A 21,598-nucleotide genomic window follows, 5' to 3' on the forward strand; every position below is an offset into this window, starting at 1 on the left:
TTGTACCAGTTTGTAATCCCACCAACAATGGAGGAGTGTTCCTCTTTCTCCACATCCTTGCCAGCATCTGTTGTTACCTTAGTTTTTGATCTTAGCCATTCTTACTGGTGTGAGGTGGAATCTCAGGGTCGTTATGATTTGTGTTTCCCTGATGACTAAGGATATTGAATATTTGTTTAGGTGCTTGTTGGTCATTTGGCATTCCTCTGTTGAGAATTCTATGTTTAACTCTGTGCCCATTTTTAATAGGATTATTTGATTCTCTGGAGTATAACTTCTTGAGTTCTTTGTACATATTAGATATTAGCCTTTTATCAGGTGTAGGATTGGTAAAGATCTTTTCCCAAGCTGTTGGTTGCCTTTTGTGCTATCAACAGTGTCCTTTGCCTTACAGAATATTTGCAATTTTATGAGGTCCCATTTTTCAATCCTTGATCTTAGAGCATAAGCCATTGGTGTTCTCTTCAGGAAATTTTTCCTTTGCCTATGTGTTAGAGGCTCTTCCCTACTTTCTCTTCTATTAGTTTAAGTGTATCTGGTTTTATGTGGAAGTCTTTGATCCATTTGGAATTGAACTTTTTACAAGAAGATAAGAATGGATCAATTGAATTCTTCTACATGCTGACCTCCAGTTGAACAAGCACCATTTATACAAAATGCTATCTTTTTTCCATTGGATGGTTTTAGCTCCTTTGTAAAAGATCAAGTGACCATAGGTGTGTGTGTTCATTTCTGGGACTTCAATTCTATTCCATTGTTCTAGCGACCTATCCCTGTACCAATACCATGTAGTTTTTATCACTATTGCTCTGTAATACAGCTTGAGGTTAGGGATGATGATTCCCACAGAAGTTCTTTTATTGTTGAGGATAGTTTTTGTTATCCTGATTTTTTTTTGGTTATTCCAAATGAATTTGCAAATTGCTCTTTCTAACTCTATGAGAAATTAAGTTAGAATTTTGATGGAGATTGCATTGAATCTGTAGATTGCTTTTGGGAAGATGGCCATTTTTACTATATTAATCCTGCCAATTCATGATCATGGGAGATCTTTCCATCTTCTGAGATCTTCTTCAATTTCTTTCTTTAGAGACTTGAAGTTCTCTTTTTTTTCTTTATTAACTTGAGTATTTCTTATTTACATTTCGATTGTTATTCCCTTTCCTGGTTTCTGGGCCAACATCCCCCTAGCCTCTCCTCTCCCCTTCTATATGGGTGTTCCCTTCCCCATCCTCCCCCCATTACCGCCCTCCCCCCAACAATCACATTCACTGGGAGATCAGTCTTGGCAGGACCAAGGGATCCCCTTCCACTGGTGCTCTTACTAGGCTATTCATTGCTACCTATGAGGCAGGAGCCCAGGGTCAGTCCATGTATAGTCTTTGGGTAGTGGCTTAGTCCCGGGAAGCTCTGGTTGCTTGGCATTGTTGTTCATATGGGGTCTCAAGCCCCTTCAAGCTCTTCCAGTCCTTTCTCTGATTCCTTCAACGGGGGTTCCGTTCTCAGTTCAGTGGTTTGCTGCTGGCATTCACCTATGTATTTGCTGTATTCTGGCTGTGTCTCTCAGGAGAGATCTATATCCAGTTCCTAGATTTCTCGCTTGCTTGGTTAGAGTCACACTGAGGTATTTTATATTATTTGTGACTATTGTGAAGGGCATTGTTTCCCTAATTTCTTCCTCAGTATGTTTATCCTTTGAGTAAAGGAAGGCTACTGATTTGTTTGAGTTAATTTTATATCCAGCCACTTTGCTGAAGGTTTTTTTTGTTTGTTTGTTTGTTTGTTTTTTTTTAAATCAGGTTTAGGCATTCTCTGGTAGGGTCATTTAAGTATACTATCATATCATCTGCAAATAGTGATATTTTGACTTCTTTCTTCCCAATTTGTATTCTTGTGACTTCTTTTTGTTGTCTAATTGCTCTGGCTCAGACTTCAAGTACTATATTGAATAGGTAGGGAGAGAGTGGGCAGCCTTGTCTTGTCCCTGATTTTACTGCGATTGCTTCAAGTTTCTCTTCATTTATGGAAAGATAGTGTGTAAATTTGGTTTTGTCATGGAATATCTTGGTTTCTTCATCTATGGAAATTGAGAGTTTTGCTGGATATAGTAGTGTGGGCTGGCATTTGTGTTCTCTTAGGGACTGTATGACATTTGCCCAAGATCTTTTAGCTTTCATTGTCTCTGGTGAGAAGTCTGGTGTAATTCTAACAGGTCTGCCTTTGTATGTTACTTGACCTTTTTCCCTTAGTGCTTTTAATATATTTTCTTTGTTTTGTGCATTTGGTGTTTTACCTGTTGTGTGACAGAAAGAATTTCTTTTCTGGTGCAATCGATTTGGAGTTCTGTAGGCTTCTTGCATGACCATAGGCATCACTTTCTTTAGGTTTGGGAAGTTTTCTTCTATAATTTTATTGAAGATATTTATTGGCCCTTTAAGTTGGGAATCTTTGCTCTTTTCTATGCCTATTATCCTTAGGCTTGGTCTTCTCATTGTGTCCTGGATTTCCTGGATGTTTTAGGTTAGGAACTTTTTGAAATTTTCATTTTTTGACTAATGTGTTGATGTTTCTATGGTATCTTCTGCCCCTGAGAGTCTCTCTTCTATCTCTTGTATTCTGTTGGTGATGCTTGCATCTATGACTCCTGATCTCTTTCCTAGGTTTTCTATCTCCAGGATTGTCTCAGGGTTGGGAGGGTTATGGTACAGCCTTAGCTCTGGGCACAGATGGAGACCAGAAGGATTCTGTCCCAGGCTGCTGGGCAGTTCCTATGCCCTGTGCACTCCTGGCAGATCCCTGTTTGGACAAGTGGTGGAACAAAAGTGGGATCTCACCTGTGGGCTTAGGAGTGAGAGCACTCCTGGGAAACCAGCTGTCTCCTGGCAGGTTTTGGGTCTAGAGGACTGTGGGACAACCTTAGCTTTGGGAGCAGAGGGAAACCGGAAGCACAAACTTTTTTCTTTATAAGTTGATTACCAGGAACTTTATTACAATAGCAGGAATGAGGAATAAAGATAAATATACCAAATCCTCCCAATTCTTAAAAATTTCCACAAGCTAAACAGATTAGTAGAACATCTCTTAAGAGAGAAACAATCAGGGGTTGATGAGGAAGATCTTCTGAATGTGGGGAAGTGTGGCATGTGAGAGAAGACAGGTCCTTGAGAGCTGAGGAGATCTCCTAGATATGTATCTTAATTAGGGTTTTACTGCTATGAATAGACACCACGTCCAAGGCAACTCTTATAAAGGACAATATTTAATTGATGATGGCTTACTGGTTCAGTCCATTGTCATCAAGGTGGGAGCATGGCAGCATCCAGGCAGACATGGTGTTAGGGAAGTTCTGACTTCTTCAACAGGAAGCCAGAAACACCCTGTTTACAGTTAGTTAGGAGGAAGCTCTTAAAGCCCACCCCCACAGTGACATAGTTCCTCCAACAAGGCTACACCTACTCCAACAAGGCCACACTTCCTAATAGTGCCACTCCCTGGGCCAAGCATATTCAAATCAGTACCATATAGAAAAGGGCACCATGTTAGTTGCCTTATATGTTTTGGGGAAAAATAACTGGTGAAGGCAGTTTAAGGAAGGAAGAGATCATTTTGTCTGACAGTATCAGGGGAGAGCATGAAGGCAGGAGTTCAGGGTGCTGGTAACACTGCACCCACACTCAGGAAGCAGAGAGATGAACACTGATGTTCAGCTCACTTTCTCCTTCTGATTCAGTCCAGGGTCTCAGCCCATGGAGTGGCGCCAGTGACATTTAGGATGGGACTTTACTTCTTAATTTTCCCAATCTAGAAACTCCCTCACAGATATTGTTTACATAAAATTCTAAATTCCTTGTAGTTTATAATGAAGATTAACTTATAGAAACAGTTTTAAAATCTGCAACGAACTTATTGTCAATTTGTACTTAGCTGGGATTGTATACGAAGGGTGGTAGAGGAACAGGTACAGTATGGAATGTATAATATGGAACAAATGTCCTTAGCACTCACTGGTTCACATCTTTTATGTGTAAGACCATCGCATGATAACAAGAGGTCAGAAAATATCCTAATTAATCAAATGATCCTCCTTGGGGAAGCTCTTGTATCACTGGGAACTAGGAACACCTGGGAGATGGGAGAGGCGAGCCCTCTTGGGGATAGCTAGCTCCTATGTCAGGGCTACAATTTTACAAAGAAACCAGGGTTTGGGAGCTCTGGGGCTTTGTTCAAATATTAGTGAGACATTTAGAGAATTCATAAGAGATGGCAGGGCTGCTTAGGCCTGTGCCATGGCTTTCCTTAGGAGGGAGCTGAGCAAAATTCTTATTTATTCTCAGAAATCCTTTCTTGGTGGAAGTAGTTTATAAGCCTTGTTAAATTTATAGGTTTATAAGCTCAGTTTAGGAGCTTTAATTTCTTAGCTGCCTAGAAAATTCCCCATGTCTACAAATAAGATCTGCTGAAGAAACTGTGGCGATGAATACTGATGATGAGGATAATATTAATAAACAACAACAATAAAAGTAATAATAATAATACCACCAAGGATGCTTTGGAATGTTATCTATTGGAACAACTTTGGAACAGCATCCATTGACTATTTGTTCTTTCCATATGTTGCCCCCACTTCTTTGTGCACTAATTCAATCTTCAAATGCACAGCTAAGGCACTGAGAGACTAAATATGGCTAATGGCTGAAGCTGGCATTTGAATAGTATGTTCTTGACACCAGAACCCATAGTGTCTGTGGTTCTGATGCTATTGATATGGGTCCTATAGAGTCTTCTATTCCTAATTCACCTAAGCATAGTAGTTTGCTAACTTGCCCAGGTATCAGCCTTAGTCCATGTAGTTACAAGATTGAGATTGAGTCTGTAGCTTCTGGTGGATCCCAATCGCCCCAATCCAATAAGCAAGTGGTATTTCTGCAGTCATAGTTCCTGGTCTAGATAGAGGCATCTAAGACCCATGTGTAGCCTCTTATTCCTTGACTGGGAGAGAGATTTTCTCTACTACTATACAGAAAAGGGTGGCAAGTGGTCCTGGCCAGGTGAGCAAAGATGACATGGGATGTAATTTATGCATAGAATTCAAAGCAGAATGTACATGCCGATGAAGATGGAGCCGATCACTCCATGCCTGCAGTCCTGTGGGTTGACTCTTCCATGTGCCGTCTAACACGGTTGAGCCACTGAGAACAGAGTCTCTGTTATATGCACATCAACATTTTATTGCTTTTAGGGACATTTATGGTCTCATTTGCATAACATTTAATCATTTTTTTAGCATCTTTAAATCCTGGTCCTTTAATGGTCCTGGACTCAGCTGTGTTCTTGGTCTTCTCTTAAATGATGTCTAGCTTCTCTCACAAAGACTCAGTAAGAGGCATTAACAATACCCCTTCACCTGCTTTCCTTCTTCTCTGGATTTCTCAGTGTTCTAAAGTGAAACATAACAACAAAAACAAAACAGAACCCCAAACAAGAAGCACTCAGCAGCAACAACAAACCCTATCCTGTCTTTTCAAATAAAAGCGTGATAGGTCTCGAGAAGAGAAAACACACTACACAGAGGAAAGCCTGTGTCTTAACATCAGGCAAATGTTGTTCCATGTCTCCAAGCATTTGAAGGACTGGTCAGGGGAAGTCAATGGACACTCATAATACTTACCAAGGGGCCTCAGGTGAGGCTGAGGTGATGGGAGAAGAGGCAGGACTCCAGAGGCTTAGCTCTTAGGCCTAATTATTCCATTGCTCTTTGGACTAGGGGTTGAAGAGGCTATTTTTGACCTACACTTGTGTAATGAAACCTGGCTAAGACTGTGCATGAACTGAGAAGCAGATTAGGAATGAGCAGCAAAGACATGGTGTGTGCTGGGCGAGCTGAGGCTTGGAACTGGTGTCTTGAGTGGATGGCAGCTGGGTTTAAGGAAGATGTAGTGTGAGACCAAGGCCAGAACAAACATCTCACAGGGTGAAAGAAGACCTAAACAGAGAACACACCTTGCAGGATAAGAATTCTGTTTATAACTGTTTGCTTGGTGCTAAAAATCTAGCTAAGAGGTTAGTCCATTTGTCCTATGTCTAGTCTCTACTAATTAAGACCTCTTTTTGCAATCAAGAGTAAGTTCCTGGTCTGATGCAGATTGCTTGTAACCCCCATTCACTTGATGCATATCCTTGCCTTTGTTCCTCTTCTTTCCATTGTATCCATTTAACAATGAATAACTGAACTCTCACTCCCCTGCCCCCACCCCTGAATACCTTATCTCCCCTATAAAAAAACTTCAAGAAATCAATGTGAGTATGTGAGCGTGTGTGTGTGTGTGTGTGTGTGTGTGTGTGTGTGTGTGTGTGTGTGTTACTCTCAAAAAACCCTGACTTGGGATACAGCCTGCTGGCCAGTCTAGAGTGCACTCAAATACAGATTGCTTTAATTTGGTTAATTGTGGACTCTGCCCCCCCTTTTGTGCAAATCTTTTGCAAATCTTAGGACTAAAAGCAGAAGGCTGAGGTATTAACTAAGGATATTAGGGACAACAGTCCCCAGATTGTATATGACTTACTAGCTTAGGGTTTCTATTGCTGTGATAAAATACTGTCACCAAAAGCAACACAGAGAGGAGAAGGTATATTTCATCTTATCCTTCAGTTCTTCACAGAGGGAAGTCAGGGCAGGAGCCCAAGAGGGTGGAAACTGAAGCAGAAGCCACGGAGGAGTGCTGCTAACTGGCTTCTTCCCCCAGGCTTATTCAGCCTGCTTTCTTATGGCCAATCTGATCAGGGATGACATCACCCATAGTCGGTGAGGCCCTTCCAGATCACTGATCAAGAAATTGTCTTACAGACCTCCCTACAGGCTGATCTGATGGAGGTATTTTCTCAATTAAGATTCTCTCTTTCTAGATATGTCTAAGTTTATGTCAAGTTGACAAAAACCAACTAGGATTCCTACCATGCATGCCAGTAGAGACAGAACATTCTCACTGTCATTATATAGACTGGATGAGAAGTGAAAACTTTAGAGATGCCTAATGGTACTCATTTCTTTCACCTGCACTGGAACATAAAAAAAACAAACAAACCACTGTCACCTTTATGCCTGGTGACACCACCATAAACTTTAACCTTAGAGCAACTTATTTTTTAAGAATATAAGAAGAGAACAACAATATCAACTAACAGATGGACCCCTCCACCCCCACCCAAGAGCTCCCAGAGTACACATGGAGCAACCCATGGCTCCAGCTGCATATGTAGCTGAGGATGGCCTTAAGTGGCACCAATGGGAGGGGAGGCCCTTGGTGCTGTGAAGGCTCCATAGCAGAGGGAATGCTCGGTTGGTGAGGTGGGAAGTGTCCCGTCCAGCGGGTCCAGTTATTCAGGGTCTCGAAGAGGCTTTCTACCTGTGGGTCAATGGGGGTGAAGAGAAGAAGGAGACCAAGCAAAAGTTCCGTTGTCAAGGTCTCATTTATTGAGAGAAATGTACAGCATTTAAAGCTCTGAGGCAGGAATAGAAGCGGGAACTGAAGCTTAGGGTGGGGGAGTATTGGGAAGTGCCCAAGGATATAGTGTGAATCACTAAACTGCAAGATATCCTCCTATAACAAAGAGGCAACAGTCTTCCGGGGACATGTTCTTTGAAAAGGTCGAACCCTTCTCAGGAATCTGCTCAGGGACATCGGGTGTTTTGCTCAGGCTGAAACATCCAGTGATTGCTCCTGGGGTCTTCCTGGGAGAGGCTTTTGTCCAACAATCTCATAATCTTACAGCAGCCACCTAGGGGTGAGCATCTGTGGCCATACAGCCCAGAGTCACGTAGCCACCTTGAGCTATGCAGTCACAAAGCGGCCAGGCCCAAATCCAATACGGCTCCCTACAGGGAAGGGGTGGTGGGTGGGAGAGCACCCTATAGAAGCAGGGAGGAGGAGGTTGGGGTGGGGGTTTGAGATGGGAAACTGGAAAGGGGATAACATTTGAAATGTAAATAAATTAACTAACCAATAAAAAAATATAAGAAAGGCAGGCTTGTCTGGACATGATTGTGCTAATTGTATTGCTAACATGAAATGCAGCCAACATCTTTGGTTGTTTTATCTCTACATGAACCTTTCATTCCCATTCTAGAAAACTGGAAGCTTCCCTTGTTATTTTTGTTTTGTCAGAAAAGATGGGAAGTGGGCCAAATAATTATGGTGGCTATTTCTTTAAGAAGGAAACAGTTAACACAGAAGGTAAGGTGAGGTATAAAAGGAGGACCCTGGGTTTTATGCTCCAGCTTGCTCCAGTTTCTCACATTGAAAGACCCCCGGAGAGGACCTTTCCCTCAGGAGGAGTCCCAAGCGCCCAATGACCGAGCCGAGTCCACTCTGATGCAATCAGCAAGAGGGTTTATTGGAAAACACAGGTACCTGCGGGCACACAGTCTCTTCGGAGGACTTGCGTGCCCAGCAGCTCCAGTATGGGGCTTTTATAGGGATTGGGGAAGCAGAAGTGGGCGTACAGAAGCAGATGCATAGTTACGGGGATTGGTGGATTCAAACGAGGCACATAGACATGTTCACATATGATTGGCTATTTCACATGATGAGGTAATAAGGTATAGCTACACACATTGGCAGGTTTGGGGCGTCCTGGATGTCGGGGGCTGGGGGCTTATCTCTTCCTGCCAGGTGGCCTGTGAGTCAGATCCGGTACTCCTGGTCTGTTCTGCATTCCTTTCCTTCTATGGTCTGTTAGTTCTCGAGGCAGGGCGGGGCTGCCTGGACTTGCTTTTCACAGTGTTTAGTCCTGAGTTGAAACATACTCTTTTAACTTCATATTTTTAAACCTTAAATCTGTATAATTTTCCTTTCAACATGATGATGGCCTGAAAGCCTTTGTCTCTACAAAGCAATGCCATAAAACAGGACTCTGTTCCTGGAAGACCAGTTACTACCACTCACAAAACTTATCATAAGAGCAAGGAAAACAGAGATGTTTACAATTATGTTTTAAACAAAGGTCCTCTTTAGCAGAGCCTTGCATCTTGGAGGAAAGCCAAGAAGTTTTGACACTGAAACTGGGCAGAAGAAAGTTTACCCCATTTATTGACTGGCTGAAGGACACACATGTCTCTTTGTTAAGAGGTCAAGAGTCCTCTTCTCAACCATAGAGAAAGGATCCCAGACAACAAAAGTCAAAGACAAACTCCATCCTCATCTTTTGCAGGAAGCAAGTGAGGGAGGGTGACGGATGGGCAGCTGTTCTCTGTAGGCACGAGGAACACGTGGAGACTAGTTCTGTTTTTTATCAAACGTTTTAAAATAAGCATGAACTGTAATCTATGACCTGAATGGCTGGTGAGTGTGGAAATTTGATGAGATAGAACTCTTATTTCCATGTTTCATGTTGAATAGATATGTTTTCACCATGACACTAGAATCTTGCTATTGAGAACAGTCATGTTCTAGAGTGTGTTTCTTCCCGGAGCTTCTTTTAGCAGAAAACTCAAGGATCTTCAAGGGTTTCTGGGAACTAGAGATCTGAGTTTCAGAATGAAAACCTGAGGAAATAAAATTAAATGAGAAAGGAGTAACTAATATACAGAACCAAATCTCAGAATCAGAAACAGTTTGGAATATACCTAAGCCATGGTAGTAATATTTTAATTTATGCTTCAAAAATTCATGCACCTATACAATGTATTTTGGTCATATTCACCCTGAGCTTCCCTCTCCTGTTCTCTCTGGGTTTCTCACTAATCTACACTTCCAATTTCATGTTAACTGAAAACATAAACCCTGGGTTCAACTAGTTTCCATATGTACATGGGTGTGGGGCTATGCAGTCTACCAGTGGCTACAACCCCAGAGAAAAATGACTCTTCTCTGCTGTTAGTCATCAACTGCCAACAGCTCCTCAGCTAGGGGTGGGGTTTTAGAACTTCTCCCCATCAATGCTGGAGTTTTGACGGGCTTGATCTTTAACAGGTAACCATAGACGTTGATGTGGGCAATGGCAATATCATATGCTGAACATACAAACCTATGATTAAGCATACCTAGAGGAGAACTCTAGCATGTGATATGACAGGATACAGGTGAATACTGACCGTTAAAGGTTTAAATAGGAGTGGAGATGGGAGTTGAGGAAGAGAAGGAGGTAGGGGGCAGGTTAACCAAAACTTAGAATTTCTAAAGAAGCCTACAGAAACCCACTACTTTGAAAACTAACTAAAAATGTACTTTAAAAAATGAGGAGCTTGAACAAAAATACCTGAATGGGTAGCCAATGCTAGTCCCAGGAGACATGAGATATTGAATGAAAGTCTTAGTGCCATGCTGGAGTAATAGGCTAGTGCCATTGCTCTTGGCTGTCCACCACAACTAGGTGGCCATTTTAATATTATAATGGAAAGTGGAGTACTCCAGAGTTCTCATTTTCTTCTGTCTTAAGATCTCTATAAAAGTGATGGGTTGTGGACTTAGAGAAATTAAATTGCAACTTAACAAAGGTGGGCTTTTGAGCTTTGTCTTTTATGAAACTAGTAAAAGCAGATTTAGTAGATACATCACAGTATTGTGTTTCCCAGCTTCCCTCACGGACAGGAAGTTTTTGTACAGGAAATGATATCATAGGTAATATATTGATGTTTGTACTTATATAATAATGCTTGTTTATTTAATGTGCACGAGGATTAGTGGGTTCTACAAATTAAGTACTTTACCCAGCACATAGAGTGGACTTGATTGTAGAAGAAGAAACAGTGTTTGAAGGTAGGCTTTTCTAGGGGAGAGGAAAATGCCTCAGAATCATCTTCCTCTCCAAGCTTCTTCACATCTGGCATTTTCAGGAAGTTTCCCAGACCTTTTGGTGTGTGAGACCATCTTAAGTCACCCAAGAACTCAAACAGGAAACTACACTCCTGCAGTGTGACTGTGAACCTCCTCCTTTTGCTCTATAATAAACATCCATTTTGTACCAACATGGGAAGTCAAGTTAATGATACACATACTGAAAGACCCCCGAAGGGAGCCCCCCACTCAAGTCTCGGGAAAGACGCGCACCCAGTAGGACACAGACACCGACCTGCTGTAATCACACGAGGAAGATTTATTGTGAGCGAGATGAAACGAGAGCTCAGGCCAGCATGCTGGGGTCGAGACTCATACACCACACAGGGAGTAGAGGAGTTCGACCCCGACCTGAATTTTCACAGAGCTTATAAAGGAAAAAACCACAAACCAGGGGGATCAAGAGGGAGGGAGGAGGGGAATTCCAAAACCATAAACTGCCCATACAATTTAGGACTTTGTGACATTGTGATTAGGGGTAGTGACATTTTACAGGGCCATTGGACCATTGTGGCCGGAGGCTATGGGTCATTGTGGCTGTTCCAGGAAACCTTTCATGCAAGAATGTTCCGGGAACCATTGTACAGCAAGGGAGGGGCGAAAAGTTCATGTTCTCACAGACCCTACCTCTTCTTTTTGGGTAGCTAGGCGGCTTATTATTAATTTTTAATCCTTCATTCCCCACTTCTTCTTTTTGTTAATAGTTCTAATCCTAGAACTTCATGGAGAACTCAGCTTCATCTAGCATAACAGCTTGGTATTGTAGTCTTAACATGAGGATTCTAACCTGGACACTATCCAAGCCTATCCACCAAGGTCATGACTAGCTTTTAGAACTTCTAAGCTTATACGGACTGTGATCCCTGAGGCACAGTCCCAAGAAGTGTTAAGAGTACTAACATATGCAATGTTACATCATTTGTAATGGAAATCAAGCCTATCCCACACCTATCTTGATAGAACCCAGGACAAACATGACTGAGTTTCCCTCTAGCTCTCAGCCCCAACAGCTAGTACATGGCTGGTGAGGGCTGAGAATTGACAGCTGTCAGGGTGGTCAGCAGCACCAGGTACGGTCCTTTCCAGCGAGGCTCGAGTGTCTGGACTCAGTGTAGCTGCAACCTGGAACTGATGGGATGTCTCAGGGGTCTCCGGGGCATAGGCTGCTGTCAGCTGTGAGCAGATTTCTTTCTGTATCACCTGTAGGTCTTTTAGCCTGGCACACAAATCATTATTACTATGGCACTATGACATGTTGGTTCAGTAACATCATCTAATACAGTCAGGGGGGCTGAGGCCCCATATAAGATCTCAAAGGGGGTAAGGCTGAATCTGGAAGGGGTATTTCTTGCTCTGAAGAGAGCAAGAGGGAAGGAGTGTCACCCAGTCTGTGCCAGTCTCCATGGTTAATTTGGTCAGGGTCTCTTTTAGAGTTCCATTTATTTACCCTACCTGTCCTGAACTTTGAGGTCTGTAAATACAATGTAATTTCCAATTGACCTCTAAATACTTGGCCACACCCTGGCTTACCTTGGCAACGAAAGTAGGGCCGTTGTCTGACCAGATTACCTTGGGCATTCCAAATCAGAGGAAGATTTCTTCCAGTATCTTCTTGATGATTGCAGAGGCCGTCTCTTGTTTGGTGAGGAAAGCTTCTATCTATTCCTGAAAAAGTATCTACAAGCACTAGGAGATACTTGTGATTATATTTTTCTGGTTTTATCTCAGTGAAGTTCACTTCGACTTTTCACCAAACTCTCTAGGTCTCTTTGCCCTGTTTGCTTGCTAAGCATTCACTTATTGACATACCTTATACTTTCTACTGTCTCTCTGGCTAAAATCTTAAAGTCTATTACATACACTTAACTACTTGGACAAACTTTTTATCTCCTAAATGAGTCCATTTCTGTATTTGGCAAAGTGAGTCTTTCCTTTATTCTCTGGGGAGTATAGCTTTCCCCTCAATGTGCCATTGTCCTTTATCTTTTAAGCAATTTGGGCCTTTTCTAAGTGAGGCCATCCCTTAGTCCGATCCCAGTTCCCAGTGGCTGTCTCTTGCAGGCCTGCAACCAGGATGGGCTCCTGCATAACCATTTTTCGAGCCACTTTATCTGCTTCGTTATTGCCCCATGTCACTGAATCTCTTCCCTCCTGATATCCTGAGCAATGAATAGTACTCACAGTTGTTGGCTTCATCAGGACATCCAAGAGATGGCAAAGGCATCTGCAGCGCTGATGTACTGGGGGGGGTAGAGGTTCAGCCATCCCAGATGACATTGTGTTGTCCACCATGGCAGCACCCACTTGTCTCTGACCTTCATTCATGAAGAGAACTGTTCCCGTCTGTGGACAAGGTCCTCAGGTTTCAGCAGGGGTCAATCAGCCAGTCGCAGAGGTCTTTCCTCCACCCATGGGCTTCTGCCAGTGCTTGACACTCGTGCTGTGGTGGCTCCAGGTCAGGATTGGGCAGCAAGGTGACCAGATTGCCCCCAACAGGTGGAGAATCTAGTCCATGGCAGCTGACCAGTGGTCCCATCTTTTGGGACACTCTATTCAAAGGCAGAACATCAGCCACTCTATCACAGTTTAAGTCCTGGATTGGGTGATAATTGTTAGTGCCCGGCTGGCAGGAGTGATGTGTTCCAGGCAGATCAGGACAAAGTCACACATCTCCCAGCATCAGGTACTGGTGCACTGAGACAGGTCTTAAGCTCCACATACACAGTCTGTAGATATGCATACACATGGCCTCACCCAGCCATTTCAGCCCACGCAAGCCATTTTGGAGAGCAATTTTCTCATGAGCAAGGGATAGGGGCAGTCAGGGATGACTATGAACTAGTGGGTTACCCGGCCCACGCCAAGGTCCACTGTTCTTCGGGCAGTCCATAAGTATTGTTTGTTGCCAGTAGGCCCCTGTACCCAAGGTCTTTGGATATTGGCCCACTGGAGGGGGGCATAGGAGCACAGAGCATTGGGTCCCTGCATCCACACTTCCCTTCTATCTCTGTACATAGCCAGCACTCTAGGACCAAGAGGCTCTCCAGTGTCCCCTCTTGTTCTTTCTGGGGCAGTCCCTGACCCAGTGTCTTTTTTTTTTTCTTTGCATTAGGCACACTGATCTTTAGCCAGGAATTCTCTTCTGTTGCCAGGTACTGTCTTCCTAGGTTCCCTAACTACTGTGGCCAGTATATGTTCCTCTCTTGTCTTTTATCTCTCTTTAGCTCTCTAGCTTCCTCTTCTTTTAGTCTCTTTTCCTCCCTAGCTTCCTGCACTCTTTACCTCTTTCTTTCTTTCTTTCTTTCTTTCTTTCTTTCTTTCTTTCTTTCTTTTTTTTCTGTCTCTCTGCATCTTCTTCTACAGCTATTAGGTGCTGTCCACTTTTCTGCACATACCCTGAACCATGCATCAACTTACAATAACTCTCTCAGCGACTTAGCTTAACCCTTCAAGTTTCTGTAACTTTCTCTTCATATCTTTTCCTTATCTTAGCCAGATTGGTGGGGCATTTTCCAGCCCCTAGGAGACCGACCCTTGGAGCCTGGGGGCAGACCTGGCACTCCCTACCTTCAGGCGTCTGAAGAGAGCAGGCAGAAGTGAGGGCCTTCTAGCCATGTCTGGAACATTCTTTCAGGCCTCTAGTAGGATTCTGTCTTTCCTCGGTGGTAAAGAAGACCTGTAACAGTTACTAACAAGCATCTCACGTGGGATGGTGAGAAAACAAGAGAATCTTGAGAATAGAGTCTACCGAAGAGGGCAAACAGCATTTAGTCACACAGCTAAACCAGGAGGCCTTTCTTGGAACAAAAAGGCCATTGTCAGTGTCAGCTCCATGGCTTTGCCTCTCAAGAGAACCAGCCTCCAAATGACACTAGGCTTCTAGTAACAACTAATAACAAAAGGATGGAGAGATGGTTAGAACCTGGGTGCTAGATGCCAGGGGGCTGATAAAAGAATTGTAACCAGTTCACCTGGGGCTATCAGGACCTCAGTAGTAGCCCTTTACCAAACTGTCTCACTGGGTTTAAAGGCCCATGGAAAAGAAAACATTAATCCTGACCTTGGCTACCTCCAAGTAATTTAGTGCTGGAGACTGACTCCTCCCTTGGAATAAAGACAGCAGATAAGGCAGGCTTCCTTAAAGAACTTCTCTAAATGAGTGCTCTCCTACTGTGAGCAAATGTCAGAAATTCCTTTCCTATTCTTGTTTTCCTTATAGCCCCACCTAGATCTCAGCCTTTTTAGATTATTCTTCTGTAGCATTTCTAACACAGCCTGTCCCTTTTTTTTATAGCCTATTAACAGCATTTCTGATCTTTTAGGCAGCTACGCACTAAGTGTCATACCGGCTGAAACTCCACCTTTAAGATTCTTTGCTCCCAAGCAAAATTTAAATCCTTTTCCAGCTTATCTCAGCTGTCCACCATGAGATTCCCAGAGATCGCGAACCAAGGTGTAGTAATTCACTAAGAAATCTCTCTATAGTGTTTCTTTTTACCTTAAGCCTTTTCCTTTTAAACAGCTCCTGAAGAGCCAGAAAAATTGGGTGAGACTTGAGAAGTCCCCATGCTCGCTGCAGCAGCTCCGCAGCTAATTTCGCTCCCCTCTACTGTGTGCTGCGAGCACAAGCACAGATAAAACACTATTTTAAAAATTAACTTTGGCTATCAACCAACACACCGCCACTAGAGCGGGGTCCATAAGATTAAGTTTCTTACTAAGCATTAAGGGGACCAAGTAAAACTCTTCAACGAACAAAGCAAACAGTTTCATGATTTCAAACACAGTCGTCAGTCCAAGATTTTAAACACGGTCGTCAGTCCAAATTCAAACACGAAAAGAAGTCAAAAAGACACTGGACAATACCACAGAAAACAATCCAGACAAACAAGACCAAGACAAAGCATCCTATAACCAATTTCCACAGATGCCTGGTACCTTCAGTACCTGGCCCAAACTGCAGCTTAACCTTAGCTGCTTCCGGGATACCAAACACAGAAACAGAATACAGACAACAGACACTAACACATCTAAGCACACTTGTCCGTGCCTATACTTAAATAGGCAGCCGAACTCGACCTCCAAAGTCACAGTCAGATCTTTTTGACTGTCCGTTGCCGGGTCCTCCCGACAAAATTCGGCTCGAGGAACGTTTCTCACGCGTCCCAGAGCCAGGACCCAACAAAGGCTGACTCGTGGAACGTCTCTCACGAGTCCCAGAGCCTGCGCGATTGGGGCGTCCCCCGGTGCGCTTTCTAAAAAGGAAAAAAAGAAAGAAAAAGACTATTCGGAGTAGGAATCCTTCATCTACTCACAGGCGCCATTTCGGGGTGGGGAACCTTCTTCCACCCGTGCACAGGGCAGGAAACCTTCATCTGCCCAGACAGTGCACTAAGACCTTAAACCGGTACCGAAAAACACAGACTACAGGACTTAATTCACACACACTCACACACACGAGCACAAACAAAAGAGAAAAAAACAAAACAAAACAAAACAAAACAAAACCGACGTCGACTTCGTGTCGACCAGAGGCACTGAAACTGATCGGCAGGTCGCAGACCTTGCCTAACAAACCGGTCGTCAAGGAGTAAAGTCTCCTCTGGACCTATCAGATGGGGTTCACCAGGCGTCCCTGGTCCCCCCTTGTCCTCCTGGGACGTCTCCCAGGGCGAACGGACGGTGGGTACCTGGACACGTCTATCCCTATCCACCCCGCTCTCCTTCCTGGAGCGCGGTCTCACTGAGCGTCCGCAAAACCGAAACAGCGATCGCACCAGATTCCCAGACAGAACATAGACACAGACCCAGACACAGCGCTGAGATAAAACAGAGAATCTTACCTCCAAGTGGGTCTAGGACCCCTGGGTGGTCGCGCAGATCCCGGACGAGCCCCCAAATGAAAGACCCCCGAAGGGAGCCCCCCACTCAAGTCTCGGGAAAGACGCGCACCCAGTAGGACACAGACACCGACCTGCTGTAATCACACGAGGAAGATTTATTGTGAGCGAGATGAAACGAGAGCTCAGGCCAGCATGCTGGGGTCGAGACTCATACACCACACAGGGAGTAGAGGAGTTCGACCCCGACCTGAATTTTCACAGAGCTTATAAAGGAAAAAACCACAAACCAGGGGGATCAAGAGGGAGGGAGGAGGGGAATTCCAAAACCATAAACTGCCCATACAATTTAGGACTTTGTGACATTGTGATTAGGGGTAGTGACATTTTACAGGGCCATTGGACCATTGTGGCCGGAGGCTATGGGTCATTGTGGCTGTTCCAGGAAACCTTTCATGCAAGAATGTTCCGGGAACCATTGTACAGCAAGGGAGGGGCGAAAAGTTCATGTTCTCACAGACCCTACCTCTTCTTTTTGGGTAGCTAGGCGGCTTATTATTAATTTTTAATCCTTCAATACAAGCCCGGTGACTGGCTACCCATTGTCCATTTGTATTGTCACAATCGATCCAAGTGCCCTAGAAACTGGTCAGTGACTCACCTGGATTGGATGGGAGGGGAGCTGTTCATCCACTGGAACCTGCAGGTTTCACCTTAAGACGAGCAAAGACGGAGGACCAGGATGGTGCTTTGGAGAGGCTATTGTGTTGTTGGCTTTTCTTTTGATCTCTTGCAGGGCCTGTATCCTGTAGCTCTCAGTTCTGTTTTAGCTCCAAGTGTGACTGTTCGAGGTTATTATTAGTTCAAAGAGGGAGATGTTTTGTCAATCCAGCCCATTCAGAGATGGCTGAGGAATGCCTGGGCACAGTTGGAGAAATAGTCTGTTGCTTCATTGAAAGGATAAAGAATCTTTCCTTTGGCAATACCCGCTAGCTTAGAAAAGCTTCTGCAGCCAGAAAGACAGTCACTTCTAGTTTTAAAAGAATGTACGGATGGAGAACTGGCTTTGTGATGCAAATTTGGTGCCGGTGAGTAAGCGACTTTGAAGAGCAGAAGGGGGCGGGGAGAACAGAGTTAGCCGAGCTGGGAGCCCTGCAGGATGTTCTGAACAGATGCGGAAATACTTATCTTTCTTGGACTCGAAGGTTGCTTTTCTCTCATAGAACACAATGTTTTTGTCAAGAAAGTTTAGAGATTTAGTTCTATAAAGAATTAACTTCCTTTGAGTAAGCCTTCAGGAGAGAGGTCAGCATAATGTCTGAGTTTGAATGTAATTCTATTGCTCGTTATCTGTGTGACCTTGAATGGGTTATTCCAGGAAAGCCCTTTTCTTATCTACAAAGAAGGGGAAAGATAATAGAATCTATCTCATAATATTTGGGGGACAAAATGAAAAACAGCCCAGTGCCTGGTCTGATGGAGTGGCTCAAGTGATTCTGGCTATGAATTCATCAACAAAACATCCAACAACTAATATTTTATAATTATTCTAGGTCTTAGCGTTTTGACTTTCTCTAATGTTTTGCGGTGTTCAATACCCCATTAATACTGTCCCCCGGTAACACTTCACACTCTTGTCATTGAGAAGGTTTGGTTTGTCATTACAATGAGAGAGAATACATACCAAGAGGCTTATGGGAAGGAATATTTATAGGACTTGGGCTCTGGCTGAGTGGCTACACATAGGGTTGCATGAAACATGGTTTTACTCTAGATTTGATGCTGTTAGAAGGATTAAAAAGTTACAGTTGGGGTATTTTAGGGACTCACTTGTTGAAATCTGAGACTAGAGGAAGAGAGTAAAGCCATGATAGTAAAAAAGGTACAGGCTTCCTTTTTGTCGAGAGATGGGATGTTTTGCATTTTGTGGGTGGCATGGTGACCTTGTCTTTGTCTGTGCTTAGATAAAATCATGAAGTGGCCCTGTTCTGCCCTATTTATCTTGTTTTCAGATAGCTCTGTGAGAATCTCATATTCGGAGATGGTTCATGTTTGATGGGTAACTCACAGGCCGGCTGTCAAGGGTTCCTCTTCCATAGTTGTTATACCAGGCGTTCTTGAGAATATTGCAATAATTTAAGTGAACATCGTCTCCTTTTCACTGGAATGTAATCCTAACCACGTTGTTAGGAAAAGTTCATTACTTACCTCCTTCATTCCCCAAAACTATTTTGGGATTATCTGACTAGAGATGGGTTTTGTATGTTGGGCCCGTGACCAGTGAACAGCATTGCAGCATGTGTGTGCTTGCTATGTTTGGGTCTGGAATAGTCAACAAAGGCCTATGTTTAAGGTTTTGCTCCTAGCTTGGTGCTCTAAGGAAGTAATGGGATATTTAAGAGATGGACCTCAGGCAAGGTTTTAGGAAACTGGTGGTTCTGAAGGGGCTCATGGGGCTTGTTGGCTCCTCTTTTTTTTTTTTTTTTTTCTTGGTAGCTATAGGGTGAACTGTTAGAAGAAACCTTGAACAAATTCTGCCAGATCTTGACCAAGGAACTTCATGTTCCCCTAAAACGTGATGATATCCCTTCCCCTATGTTGAAACACCAGCCCCTTCTTCCTCATTGCCCTTGTCTAACTCAGTCACCCACTCTCACGGACATTCCAATAGCAGTTTCTAGAGATAAAATGGCCCTGTCCAGACAAATGACTCCAGAAAGTAGAGACTGCACATGACCCCTGAAGCTGCAGTGAACTTTCTATCCCCAGACCCCTATTAACTCCAAATATTTCCCTTCCCTTTTTGCAGATGCCCTTTCCCACTGTGTCTGCTCTATATCGTTCAAGATAAACAACCTACTGTCTCTCTCTGCTGCATCTGAAACCTACCATGAGCAATTTCCTCCATACCCTGCTTCCACCATGATGCCGCACTACAGCCCACCCTCCTGCCCCCACCCAACCAGAGTTTCCTGACTGTAGTGACTGGGTCCTCTAAAAGCATAAACCCAAATGACCTTCTTTGGAAAGTTGATCACTGCAGAAGCTTGTTACTGTACAGTTCTTGATGATCTTAATTCCTATTAAGGAGAAATCTAGTATTTTCAGCTTGTAATAAAGTTCTCTGAAGAAATAAGCCAGAAGTATAGAAGAGAATGACAGAGAATGAACTGTTACTCAAGATGAGGACAGATATTACAGCAAGGTCTTTGTGGATTAAGAGAGCTAAAATTCAGATTTCCTGTGCTATACTGTCAATGAAAGAAACTCTGCTCTCACTTCAAAGGGAACAAGAGTTTATTCTGGAACCAAATTTGAGATAGCGTAGCTTGAAAACATATATTTAGGTCTCCTCAAATATAATGTGGCAATGTGGAAGCAGTTTTATGGAGTTTTTATAGTTGCAGAACAAAGAAAGTTATAAATCAAGGCAGTTTAAAAATATATGGAGAAGATAGCAAGGAAAGACTCAGATATAGGCCTCAGACACTATCTGATGTATTCTCAGCCCTTCAGTTGGTAGAGAATCAAGCTTTGTTCATACATTTTAACTGTCTATCAGAATATTAGGTTTGACCAGAGGTGATCCAGAGGCTCTTCAGAGGGCTTATAATAGCGTAAGAAAAACTATAAACTATTAGAATTGGCAACATTTGAGAGTCTCCATAGCTTCTGAGGTTCTTGTCATTTGATCAGCCTGTGTTAGACAGCTTTTTCTAAAGTTTTTTTTATTTCTTTTTCTTTTTTCTTTTTTCTTAAATATTTTCTTTATTTACATTTTAAATGTTATCCCCTTTTCTAGTTTCCCCTCCAGAAACCTCTTATCCCATTCCTCCTCCCCCAGCTTCTATGAGGGTGCCCCCCCACCCGCCCACCCACTCCTTCCCACCTCACCACCCTAGCATTCCTCTAAACTGGATCATCCAGCCCTCACAGGACCAAGGGCTTCTCTTCCCATTGATGCCCAACAAGGCCATCCTCTGCTACATATGCAGCTGTAGCCATGGGTCACTCCATGTGTACTCTTGGTTGGTGGTTTAGTTCCTGGGAGCTCTGGAGGGTCTGGTTGGTTGATATTGGGGTTGTAAAGCCCTTCAGTTCCTTCAGTCCTTTCTATAACTCCTCTATTGGGGACCCTGTTCTCCCTTCAATGGTTGAGTGTGAGCATCAGCCTCTATTTGTCATGCTCTGGCAAAGCCTCTCAGGAGACAGCTATATCAGGTTCCTGTCAAGGAACACACATGGTATGCAGTCACTGATAAATAGATATTAGTTCAAAAGCTTGGAATTCCCAAGATACAATTCATAATTAGATAGCTTCTTTATTGGGCTTCTTGTTCATAACATCCTGTCCCTTCATTCTTCAAACTAAGTCATTGTTTGGATTATATTAATTGGATTATATAATACACTCACAGACAGAGACACACACACAGATATATACACACAGAGGTAGATACATAGAGACATATACAGACACAGAGACAGATGCACATACATATACAGACACAGACACACACACATAGATACACACAGAGACATACACAGGCATAGCATAGCCAGACATACACATAGACACACACAGAGACAAATAATCATACTCAAACAGAGAGACACACAGACACAGATATACACACACATACACACACAGAGAGACACAGACACACACACGCACAGAAACATATATGCATACTGTGATACTAGGCTGATTTAAGTGTAAAAGAGAATAATTTGTTGTGATGTAAGATATTCTAAATACTTAATGATTCCTCAGTCAGGCAGGAGAAAGAATAGGAGGTTATGATGAATCTTTACAGTCACATTTGTAGGTGTGGGGTTTGCAATATGTTTATTTATTTCAAAATAGTGGCATGAAAAATAAGATAAATCTAGAAGATATTTTGAAGAAGAATGTATGCGATTACA

The 21,598-nt window shown here is 43.2% G+C and overlaps 2 long non-coding RNA genes across 2 annotated transcripts; both read right to left on the reverse strand.

Moving 5' to 3' along the window:
• Positions 1 to 9,272: 9,272 nt before the first annotated feature.
• LOC134481988 (uncharacterized) lies at positions 9,273 to 17,877 on the reverse strand. Its single transcript, XR_010057952.1, has 2 exons — positions 17,334 to 17,877; positions 9,273 to 9,541 (listed from the first exon to the last, which is right to left on the reverse strand). It is a non-coding gene; the product is annotated as an uncharacterized LOC134481988 (long non-coding RNA).
• LOC134481989 (uncharacterized) lies at positions 11,072 to 17,315 on the reverse strand. Its single transcript, XR_010057953.1, has 2 exons — positions 12,402 to 17,315; positions 11,072 to 12,048 (listed from the first exon to the last, which is right to left on the reverse strand). It is a non-coding gene; the product is annotated as an uncharacterized LOC134481989 (long non-coding RNA).
• Positions 17,878 to 21,598: the final 3,721 nt, after the last annotated feature.

Source organism: Rattus norvegicus, chromosome 15 (assembly GCF_036323735.1).
Source record: "Rattus norvegicus strain BN/NHsdMcwi chromosome 15, GRCr8, whole genome shotgun sequence".
Taxonomy (NCBI): Eukaryota; Metazoa; Chordata; class Mammalia; order Rodentia; family Muridae; genus Rattus; species Rattus norvegicus.